Source organism: Lepus europaeus, chromosome 17 (genome assembly GCF_033115175.1).
Source record: "Lepus europaeus isolate LE1 chromosome 17, mLepTim1.pri, whole genome shotgun sequence".
Taxonomy (NCBI): domain Eukaryota; kingdom Metazoa; phylum Chordata; class Mammalia; order Lagomorpha; family Leporidae; genus Lepus; species Lepus europaeus.
The window spans coordinates 20,840,309-20,852,662 of NC_084843.1; positions in this window are offsets into that span (position 1 = coordinate 20,840,309).

Below are 12,354 nucleotides of genomic sequence, written 5' to 3' on the forward strand. Positions count from 1 at the left end.
CATGTTGGAAAAGAAGTAAGTTTATCTATATTTGCTTATAATGTGATCTTATAGAAAGAAAATTCCACAGAATTCACAAAAAAGTTCAAAAGTGAATAAATTACTTCAATAATATTGCAAGCTATAAGATGGGTATGTAAACATCAGCTGTATTTCTACACACTAGCAATTGTTATTCCAAAAATGAAATTAAGAATAGTATACACTTTCTTAACAATAAGAATAATATACTTAGTAGTAAAATTTAACAGATTTGTAAAATGTATACACTGAGAATTCCAGAGCATTATTGAAGTAAACTAAAAAAAAAAAAAAAAAAAAAAAAGCTAGCTAAATGAAGAGGCATACCATTTTCATGAATGGGAAGACTGAATATTCCCCAGTTGACCTATAGATTGAATACATCCAACATCACAATGACTGTTGACTGCTGTTATAGTTGCTTTTGTTGGAAACTGAAAAGTGGATCCTAAAATTTTTGTGTATGCTCAAAAGGACCAAAAAATTTAAAATTATCTTGGAATACAAAGATGAGTTTGGAGAACTAAGTATTCAAATTAAAAAATACAATAAAGCAACCATTGTAAAGATTTTTTTTGGCATTGACATAAGTATAGACATTAGTCAGTGGAATAGAATTTTGAGTTCAAAATGAATCTTTACATTTAAGGTCAATTAATTTTGAAAGAATGATAAAATGGCTAATGGTAATTTTTTTAACAAATGGTACATAGTCAACTAGATATCCACATCACATGCACAGTACAAATTGGATATCAAGCTCACACTGTGTACCAAAATTCACTCAAAATACATTATATATTTACTAAGACTATAAAACATATGAATCAATATTTATGATAATGGATTAGGCAATTTTTAAAATGATTACACAAAGGCTTAAACAGCAAAAAAAAATACTAGATTTCATTAAAATTAAACAAGGTGTATTTTAAATGGTAATATTAAGAAAATGAAAGCAGGAATATTTTTGCAAATAATATACTTGATAAAGGAATCATATATATAATATATTAAGAACACAGAAACCAACATAATATAGACTACTTAATTTTAAAATGGACAGTTTTGAGTATATTTTTCTCCAAAGGAGTTAACCAAATGACTAATGTACACATAAGAAGATGTTAAACCTATTAAGGAAATGCAAATCAAAACAAAAGATGTCATAGTGCACATGCCATTATGGCTTTAATAAATAAATTTGACAGTAGTGAGTCTAGGAGAGGAAGTTCAGAATTTGGGACCTAAATACATTGCTGGTGAGAGTATAAACTGGGGAGCCTTTATGGGAATTAATTTGGAATTTCCTTAAAAAAAGACACACACATAATTTTCCCCTGAAATTCTACTCTGAAATATATAGCCAAGAGCAACAAAAGTGTATGTTCACACAGAAGCTTCTCTGTGAATGTTTGTAACTTTATTTCTAATAGCCAAAACATGTAAATAATCCAAACATCCAGTTAATGAATGGGTAAACAAAATATGTTATGCAAATATAATGGAATATTGTTGAGCCATAAAAAGAAAGAGGTACTGATATATACTACAATACGGATGAACCTTCAATACCTTATAATAGGTGAAAGAACCTAGACAGAAAAGACCACGAATTCTGTAATTCTATGTATTTAAATTGTTCAGATTAATTCATAAAACTGCAAAAAGGAAGTGGTTGCTTGAGGTTATTAGCAGAGAAATATGTGGGGTTTTGATGGGTCAGAGTATTATGTAATTAACTAGGATATGTTTATATGAGTTTGTGATTATACTGAAAACCACTGAATTTTACATATTGAAAGGATGGATTTTATAGTATAGAAATTATCTCAAAAGAGCTAACAATAAGTACAGTATCAGGCATTCCTTTGTAATCCATTTATATATAAATTTTATTTTAAATTTGACTCTAAAGATAGTGAAGTATATAATGATATCTCGGCCTTTCTTTTTCTTTGTAGATTTTACTATCGTAATTATTTTTTTTCTTTTTTTAACTTTAATTTAATGAATATACATTTCCAAAGTACAGCTTATGGATTACAATGATTACCCCCCCATAACTTCCCTCCCACCTGCAACCCTCCCGTTTCCCACTCCCTCTCCCCTTCCATTCACATCAAGATTCATTTTCAATTATCTTCATATACAGAAGATCAGTTTAGCATATATTAAGTAAAGATTTCAACACTTTGCAACCACATAGAAACACAAAGTGAAAAATACTGTTGGAGTACTAGTTATAGCATTAAATCACAATGTACAGCACATTAAGGACAGAGATCCTACATGAGGAGTAAGTGCACAGTGACTCCTGTTGTTGACTTAACAAATTGACATTCTTGTTTATGGCATCAGTAATCCCCCTAGGCTCTTATCACGAGTTGCCAAGGCTATGGAAACCTCTTGAGTTCACCGACTCTGATCATATTTAGACAAGGTCATAGTCAAAGTGGAAGTTCTCTCCTCCCTTCAGAGAAAGGTACCTCCTTCTTTGATGACCTGTTCTTTCCACTGGGATCTCACTCACAGAGATCTTTCATTTAGATCTTTTTTTTTTTCTTTTGCCAGAGTGTCTTAGCTTTCCATGCCTGAAATACTCTCATGGGCTTTTCAGCCGGATCTGCATGCCTTAAGGACTGATTCTGAGGCCAGAGTGCTGTTTAGGACATCTGCCATTCTATGAGTCTGCTGTTTATCTCGCTTCCCATGTTGGATCTTTCTCTCACTTTTTCATTTTATCCATTAGTATTTGCAGCCACTAGTCTTGTTTATGTGATCCCTTTGGCTCTTAGTCCTATCATTATGATCAATTGTGAACAGAAATTGATCACTTGGACTAGTGAGATGACATTGGTACATGCCACCTTGATGGGATTGAATTGGAATCCCCTGGTATGTTTCTAACTCTACCATTTGGGGCAAGTCAGCTTGAGCATGTCCCAAATTGCATATCTCTTCCCTCTCTTATTCCCACTCTTATATTTAACAGGGATCACTTTTCAGTTAAGTTTCCATACTTAATAATTGTGTATTGATTACAGAATTCAACCAAAAGTGTTAAGTAGAACAAACAAACAAAAAATACTAAGAGGGATAAAGTATTAAGTTGTTCATCCACAGTCAGGGCAAGGGCTGATCAAGTCACTGTTTCTCATAGTGTTCATTTCACTTTAACAGGTTTCCTTTTTGGTGCTTGGTTAGTTGTCACTGATCAGGGAGAACATATGTTATTTGTCCCTTTGGGACTGGCTTATTTCACTCAGCATAATGTTTTCAAAATTCCTAACAGGGATCACTACTATCGTAATTCTTCATTTTCTTTTTTTGTCATTGAACTATAGTTAATGAATTCCATTTTTTGAAGTTCAATAAATATAAGACATTTAGAAATTTATTAACATAATTTTATGATAAATAACTTTTGCAGAAGTGGGGATAAAATAATAATACAAACAAGTGTATTGTTGTTATTAAGTTTCATTATTGATTTAAGTCTAGGCCGGTGCCGTGGCTTAACAGGCTAATCCTCCGCCTTGCGGCGCTGGCACACCGGGTTCTAGTCCCGATTGGGGCGCTGGATTCTATCCCGGTTGCCCCTCTTCCAGGCCAGCTCTCTGCTATGGCCCGGGAAGGCAGTGGAGGATGGCCCAAGTCCTTGGTCCCTGCACCCACATGGGAGACCAGGAGAAGCGCCTGGCTCCTGGCTTCGGATCAGCAGGATGCGCTGGCTGCAGTGGCTATTGGAGGGTGAACCAATGGCAAAAAGGAAGACCTTTCTCTCTGTCTCTCTCTCACTATCCACTCTGCCTGTCAAAAAAAAAAAAAAAGATTTAAGTCTAAGTAAAGAAAGACAAATTTTTTTGAGTCACTCAAAACAAATATAAAGCAGTGGGATATTTTTAAAGACCATTTTATAAAGAGTTGAAACCAGCAAGACTGCATGATTAGGCAAGAATAGCCTAGAATCAAGAGTTAATAACAGCAGATTTTTTTCTGTATTTATTTACTATCTGTCTGCCAGCCACCACATTGAGATGTCTGTTTCTAAAGAACTTGTCCATTTTAAATCAATATTCACTTGATCATTGCTGGCCAACCACCTCTACTAGATTTCTGACCTTCAGAGATACTAAGTTTATGATGAAGATAATGCACTATAAAATAGAGAAAAGTGATCAGTAGGTGACCAAACACTCAAACTCACTTGAGAGTATTCTGCAAATGCTGAAGGTTGTAAATTAAGTGACCTGTAGTTCAGAGATCTAGAGATGTCTCAATTTCTAGACTCTCCTCTGTGTCTCAGATGGCCATTGGTAAAATAAGTCACACTCCAAAAAGTTATAATCATATACATATATATGTATAGTTGTATGCACACATCTAAACCTATTTATAAATCATATATGATATATGAAATTTATTTATAAATTTTCTCATGTGTACAAATGCATACATGTATGGTACATAACTTATGTATAATTACATATGGAATTATATGTTTGCACAGTGTTGGTGCATAAAGACAAAGAGACAGAGAAAGAATGTAGATTCTTTTATTATTATTATTATTATTATTATTATTATTATTTGACAGGCAGAGTTAGACAGTGAGAGAGAGAGACAGAGAGAAAGGTCTTCTTTACGTTGGTTCACCACTCAAATGGCTGCTGCGGCCGGTGCGCTGCGCCGAAGCCAGGAGCCAGTGCTTCCTCCTGGTCTCCCATGTGGGTGCAGGGCCCAAGCACTTGGGCCATCCATCCTCCACAGCACTCCCAGGCCACAGCAGAGAGCTGGACTGGAAGAGGAACAACCGGGACAGAGCCCAACCAGGACTAGAACCTGGGCTACTGTCGCCGCAGGCGGGGGATTAGCCTAGTGAGCCGCAGCGCTGGCCTATTCTTAGTAGCATAATTTTTCACACAGAAGCAATGGAAAAATGAAGATTTTCTTAATGCTGAGGGTATTTAAAAGACGATGAGATCTCACTATTTCATAACATACTCCTATTTCATAATGTATGACTATGTGATATTCTGATGTGCAATAAAATATTATTAATAAGAAACTTGTCACACTTGTGCTTTTAATTCTCATTGTGTGGGTTATAAAATTAATACTATATTATTATTTATTTATGACTTCCATTGAGTACTAAGGGTATTCTAATTAAGACTCCAAGATTATTACTCTTGATTATATTCTTCCTCATTAAACTCAATAAAATATATTCCAAGGAATTAGTTTACTTTTTTGTTAGATTCACTGCACTGATGAATCTAAACAAATCTAAACAAATCATTGATCTTTTTCATGGTTTAAACAACAAAAAGTTCATTGTCTACCTTTATAACAAAACTTCTGTTGACATTATTGTATTTGTTCTGAACTGTTATTTCCTTATAGATAGAAATACATCTGCCAATCATCCCTAAGCTTTCAAATGATTTAGGTACTTTTCCCTAACTTTGAATCTTCTCCGTGGCCTCAGCAGTCCAGCAAATCCAGATCCACTCTAGTCCGGTGTCGTCTTCATTGTCTTCATTGTCATCATCTTTTTCTTGCTTTTGTTGTTCATCATCATCATCTTCCTCCTCCTCCTCTTTTATCTCTGCCTCCTCCTCCTCATTGTCTTCTACTCCTCCTCCTCTTCCTCTTTCTGTTCCTCTTCTCCTCTTCTTGCTTCTTCAATCACAGTCTTAACAACTGTTTTATCGGGAAATAACCTTAAATATGCTTGAAATGGACCTACTTTGGGTGTATGTGCTAGGGACAGGGGCTGTTTCTTTGAAGGTATTCTAACATGGCTCTAGAACAAATGGAGGGCAGAGATTAAATGACTCTCCTAGATATGCACATCAAGGAAGGAGGGAAGCAGAAATCCCAACCTGGCTCTGTCATAATCTAGAATTAAGTTCTTAACTTTTAGTCAATCTATGCTTGATATTAGAATTTAAAACAAATGTTTATTCTGCTTCTTGACTGCATCATTAGGGAGAGATCTAAGTCTTTGTAACTGAGATTAAATTAGTACCTAACTCGACTTTTCCACTGATTATTGAGATAAATACAGCTTTTTTTTTAATTTTTATTATTATTTTTTTTTTAGAGAGCGGAACGTCCAGCTTTGCAGTCCGGTCCTTTGGGGCGCGAGCGACTAACGAGCAAGTTAAAAATGGGTGATATTGAGAAAGGCAAGAAGATTTTTGTTCAGAAATGTGCCCAGTGCCACACTGTGGAGATAAATACAGCTTTTAAATCACTCATATCTCCAATAGTTTCAATGAAGAATACATTTTATTTTCAATATGGGGCACAACATGTGTTACACACGTTAAGCCACTGCTTAGTACTCTTGCATTCCATGTCAGAGTGCCAGTTTGAATCCCAGTTCCTCTTCTTTTGATCCAGTTTCCTACTATTGCACCTGACAAGGCGTTGAAGGATAGTCCAAGTACTTGGGTTCTTGCATCCACTTAGGAGACCTAGATGAAACACCTGGCTCCTGGCTTTGACCTGGCTCACCTCTGGCCTTTGAAGCCATTTGGGGAGTGAATTAGCAAATAGAAGATCTCTTCTCCTCTCTTGGTAACTCTGACTTTAAAGTAAATAAATAAATCTTTTTTGAAATAATCTTTTACTAGCCCAAAATTTAGTCAGATAAAAGTATAACTGACTTTGCTGAGTCACTGTAGGAATTTTAAATTTGCATATAGATCAATTGTCAAGAAATCAAGTATGAAAAATATCTGAATTTGCTATTTTATGTCAAATGAAAGAATTTTATATACGTAATATCATTATTTATCCCACATACGCTCTGGATATTGAACTATTCAATTTTATTCTGAAAATCATTTTCCTGTTTCTATTTCTGTGTAAGCAATGATCATAATTTCATTAGCAAAATAAATTTTACAGCTGATTTTAGGCTAATGTATTATGATAATTCCAATAATTCAACAGTAGATGTCATCTAAAAACAAGAATAATTAAAGTTAAATACTTTGTTATCAGTTTCTCATTTGATTAAGGTGGAATTTTCTCCCTTTCAATATTTAGAGCAAATATTTTCTTTGTGGTAGAACAAGTAATGGTAAAAATTATTGTCATCTGCTTTCTTTATTAACATAGCTTGATTAAATGAATACATAGGCAATTATAAGAATTTGGAAATTATGGTGTTAGTGACAGAGGATTTTGGCAGAATTTCTGTGCATGAAACAGTGAAAGGAAGTATATACCATCTGGATAAGTAGAAAAATGAAGTTTTTGATATTTTCTAACCTCCCTCTTTAACTTTGGTTGTGTTGAGGAATGTTTGAGACAAATCAGCATTCATTTGCCGTGATTTTAAAATAGCTATCGTAATTCCCATTGCATCTTGTGCTTGCGTAAGGTTATGAAATGTTCTGAAATGTTCAGATCAATTGTCATTACTATTGATATTTGAGCTGCATAGCCACCTGGTTTACTGAGCAGGCATTTATAGATGAGTCAACTAAAACATACAGAAAATAGGAATTTGCAAAGGCCCCAATTTGAGTTAATTTCAAGAATCAGAACTGAATTTGCCATTTATTTATTTATTCTTTTGGATAATAATTTGATAGACACATTGGCCATCATTATTAAAATTAGTTCAGTCTGTGATTACAAATATAACAATTAATGTTTGTGGCAAAGTAACAGACGTAGAATTGCAAGAAAGGACTGGATCAAGTACGAAAAAAAAAATCTAGATTAATTATACTGCATTAGTCTTATAAACATACTCCTAACCTTTACAAATGATGCTGAAATTAAATTCATAGTCAGCATTTCTTACCACACTTGTGTTCACTGGAGGACCAGGGATGGGATAAGCTTCATTATACAGCCTTTGCTTACCTCTGCCTTTCCAGACCACTTGGAATCAGATAAAATTTTTTGTCTCAATGAATGTCAAACCAGTAAGTTATGAGGCATGACAATGACTTTCACTGTTACTTCTTTGGCAGTAGAATTTTTTTTTAAGAATTTATTTATTTATTTGAGAGGTAGAGTTACAGAGAGAGTGAGAGACAGAAAGGTCTTCCATTTGCTGGTTCACTCCCCGAAAGGCCGCTATGGCTGGAGCTAGGCCAATCAGAAGTTAGGAGCCAGGAGCTTCTTCCAGGTCTCTCATGTGGACACGGGGGCCCAAGCACTTGAGCCAACCTCCACTGCTTTCCCAGGCCATAGCAAAGAACACAGATGGAAGAGGAACAGCCAGGACTTTAATCATCACCCATATGAGATGCCAGCGCTGCAGGCTGAGGCTTAGCCTACTATGCCACAGGGCCAGCCCCAGTAGAATATTGTATAGCTACTTTAAGTCACAAGTCTCATTTCAGAAATCCAAATGTCTAGTCTGAGAAATTAAACAAAAGTATGAATTTTATTTGCAGTTAAGGTCTCTCATTCTCTCTCTGACACCTTATTAGACAAGGAAGGGGGCATGATCAACTTTATAGTTTTTCCTTTCTGTGAGGAAGGGAGTTTTCTTCCTTGTGCTGTTGATTCCCCAAAATGTGTTTGACACCTAGGACTGGGTCAGGTTTTCTATATGGGTGGCAAGAATCTACTCATGCCTATGGTAGAAAGTTGAAATCAGTAGTTAGAGTCAGGAATCAAATCAAGACACTCCAATGTGGAATTTAGGTGCTTTAATGTAGGCTCAATACCTGTTCCATAATTTTTTATCATGTTTTTCTACTCTTACCTGACACTATTACCTTATATATTCAGACCTCTGTAGGATTGGAGTAGGTTGAAACTGTAAAGGGGAGTGAAATCTTTTATTTGAATGATGCAGTAATGAGCTATTTTCTGCTCTCTGGACCTTGCAGATATTTAAAGTTGATTCCTTTCTTCCTTTTTTCATTCACTCATTCATTTATTTTTGTGATAATGAGACGCTTCATAACTTTCTCACCAGGACCCCGAACTACAGCTCAAACACCTAGAAATGCAAAGAGCCCTTAGTTCTTTGCTACTAGGATTTGTGCGTCCCTTGTGGTGATCCAACTAGACAATATGCATTGTTTGCTGGGGCTATTCTTTCAAGCTGTTTCTGTTTGCAAGATATACCTATGTGCTACCTTGATTGCATGAAAGTAACCCTTTCTAAATCCATTTCTGCTTCAAAAGAAAAAGGCCACAAAATATATAATTTATAAATAATACAAATTTACTTCTCACAGTTCTGAAGGCTGAAAAGTCCATGACTGACCCACTCTAGATTCCGTGTCTGACAAGGGTTCTGTCTGTGCTTCCAAGATGATACTTTGATGCTGCTTCTTCCACACAGAACCAATATTCTTTCCTCAACATGTTGAAAGGATTTGGGGGGTAGGGGCGGTGCTGTGGTGTAGCAGGTAAAGCCGCCAACTGCAGTGCCAGCATCCCATATGGGCTCTTGTTCTAGTCCTGACTGTTTCACTTCCAGTCCAACTCTCTGCTGTGGCCTGGGAAAACAGTGGAAGATGGCCCAAGTCCTTGGGCCCTTGCACCTGGAAGAAGCTCCTGGCTCCTGGCTTCGGGTCAGTGGAGCTCTGGCCATTGTGGCCAATTGGGGAGTGAATCAGTGAATGGAAGACCCCCCTCCTCCACCTCTCCTCTCTCTGTGTAACTCTGACTTTCAAATAAATAAATAAATAAATAAATAAATAAATAAATCTTTAAATAAGAAAAAGAAAGGAATGGGAAGAGGGTGCACAGTGACTCCTGTTGTTAATTTAACAACACTCTGACCTATGACATCAGTGATCACTTGAGGCTATTGACATTAACTGCCTGGGCTATGGAAGACTTTTGAATCCTCAAATTCCATCAGTATTTAGACTAGGCTATAAGAAAGTGGAAGTTCTCTCTTCCCTTCAGAGAAAAGTACCTCCTTCTTTGATGACCATTTTTTTCCACTGGGGTCTCACCTACTGAAGTCCTTAATGTAGAACATTTTTTGCCACAGTGTCATGGCTTTCCAAGCCTGAAATGCTCTCCTGTGCTTTTCAGCAAGACTGGAATGCCTTAAGGGATGATTCTGAGATCAGAGTGCTACATAAAGCAATTATCATTCTATGTTGAATTGGCTCTGTGGACTGCTTCCCATGTTAGAGTATTCACTCCTTTTTAATTCTATCTATTGTTATTATCAGATACTTAATCCTATCCATATAATCACTTTAACACTTAATATGGTATTTTTACCACCCAACTTAAGGGGATTTGGGGTCCCATGGCAAATTTTTAAACTGTACCCTTAGAAGTAAGTCCATAGGAATGTATGCAGAGTTATACAGGTTTACAGTTAAAAACTTCATACACTCCATAATTATAGCTTTAGGAACACGGTGATTCTTACCACCATGCCCCCACCCATATTTCCACCTCTCTTTCTCTTCCCTCTCTTATCCCCACTCTTATTTTTTGCTAAGATCTATTTTCAATTGACTTTATACACATATGATTAACTCTATGTTCAATAAAGAATTCAACAAATAGTAGGAAAAAACTGTTCTTCAGCAGTCAAGACAAGGGCTGTTCAAGTCATTGTTTCTCAAAGTGTCATTATCACTTCTACAGATCATCTTTTAGGTGCTGTATTAGTTACCATAGGTTAGGAAGAAACATATGGTATTTGTCCCTTTGAGACTGGCTTATTTCATTACGTATGATGATTTTCAGATTCATCCATTTGTTGCAAATGACTGGCTCTCATTTTTTTTAACCACTGTGTAGTATTCCATGGTGTACATATCATATAATTTCTTTATCCTGTCTTCAGTTGTTGGGCATTTCTGTTAATTCCATGTCTTAGTTATTGTGAATTGAGCTGCAGTAAACATGGGGGTGTAGGTTAGTATTTCATATGCTGGTTTAATTTCCCTTGAGTAAATTTCCAGAGTGGGATGGCTGGGTCATATTGTAGGTTTATATTCAGATGTCTGAGGTCTTCATACTGTCTTCTATAGTGGCTTTAGCACTTTATATTCCCATCAACAGTGGGTTATGGTTCCTTTTTCCCCACATCCTTCCCAGCAATATTATTTGTTGATTTCTGTATGAAAGCCATTCTAACATGGGTGAAGTGAATCTTCAATGTGGTTTTAATTTACATTTCCCTAACAGCTAGTGATCCTGAGCATTTTTTTCATGTGTCTGTTGGCCATTTGGATTTTCTCTTACAAAAAATGTGTAAGTCCTTTTCCTATTTCTTAACTGGGCTATTCGTTTTATTGTTGTTGTTTCTTGATCTCTTTATATATTCTGGCTATTAATCCTTTATTTGTTGTATAGTGTGCAAATAATTTCTCCCATTCTGTCAGTTGCCTATTCACCTTCCTAAGTGTTTCTTTTGCAGAACAGAAGCTTCTCTATTTGATATAAACCCATTTGTTAATTGTAATCCCATTTGTCAATTTTGGCTTTGACTGCTTGTGCCTCTGGGTCTTTTCCAAGAACTCTTTGCCTGTCTCAATGTCTTTCAGGGTTTCCCCAAGGTTCTCTAATAATTTGATAGTATTGGATCATACATTTAAGTCTTTAATCTGTTTCGAGTGGATTTTTGTGTAAAGTGTAAGGTAGGATATTGCTTCATACTTCTGCATGTGGAAATCCAGTTTTCCCAGCACCATTTGCTGAAGTCTCTTTTTGCTCCAGGGATTGCTTTTAGCTCCTTTCTCAAACATAAGTTGGTTGTAGATACTTGGATTGATTTCTGGCATTTCTATTTTGTTCCATTGGTCTATCCATCTGTTTTTGTACCAGTGCCAGGCTGTTTTGATTATAACTACTCTGCAATATGTCTTACAGTTTGGTATTGTGATGCCTCTGGCTTTGTTTTTGTTGTATATGTTTGCTTTAGCTATTTGGGGTCTCCTGTGTTTCCATGTGAATTTCACCATCATTTTTTCTATATCTGAAATGATTGTCCTTGGTCTTTTGATTGTTATCACATTGAATCTTTAAAAAGTACAGACATTTTGATGATATTGATTCATCCAATCTATGAATGTGGAAGATGTTTATATTTTTTGGTATCTTCTTATATTTCTTTCTTTAATGTTTTATAATTCTCATCATATAGATCATTGACATCCTTGGTTAAATTTATCCCAAGGTATTTGATTTTTTTTATAGCTACTGTGAATGAAATTGATCTTAGAAGTTCTTTCTCAGGCATGGCATTGTCTGTGTATACAAAGGCTGTTGATTTTTATGTATTGATTTTATATCCTCCTTCTTTATGAAACTCTTCTATGAGTTCCATCAGCCTCTTAGTAGAGCCTTTTAGATGACCTATGTATA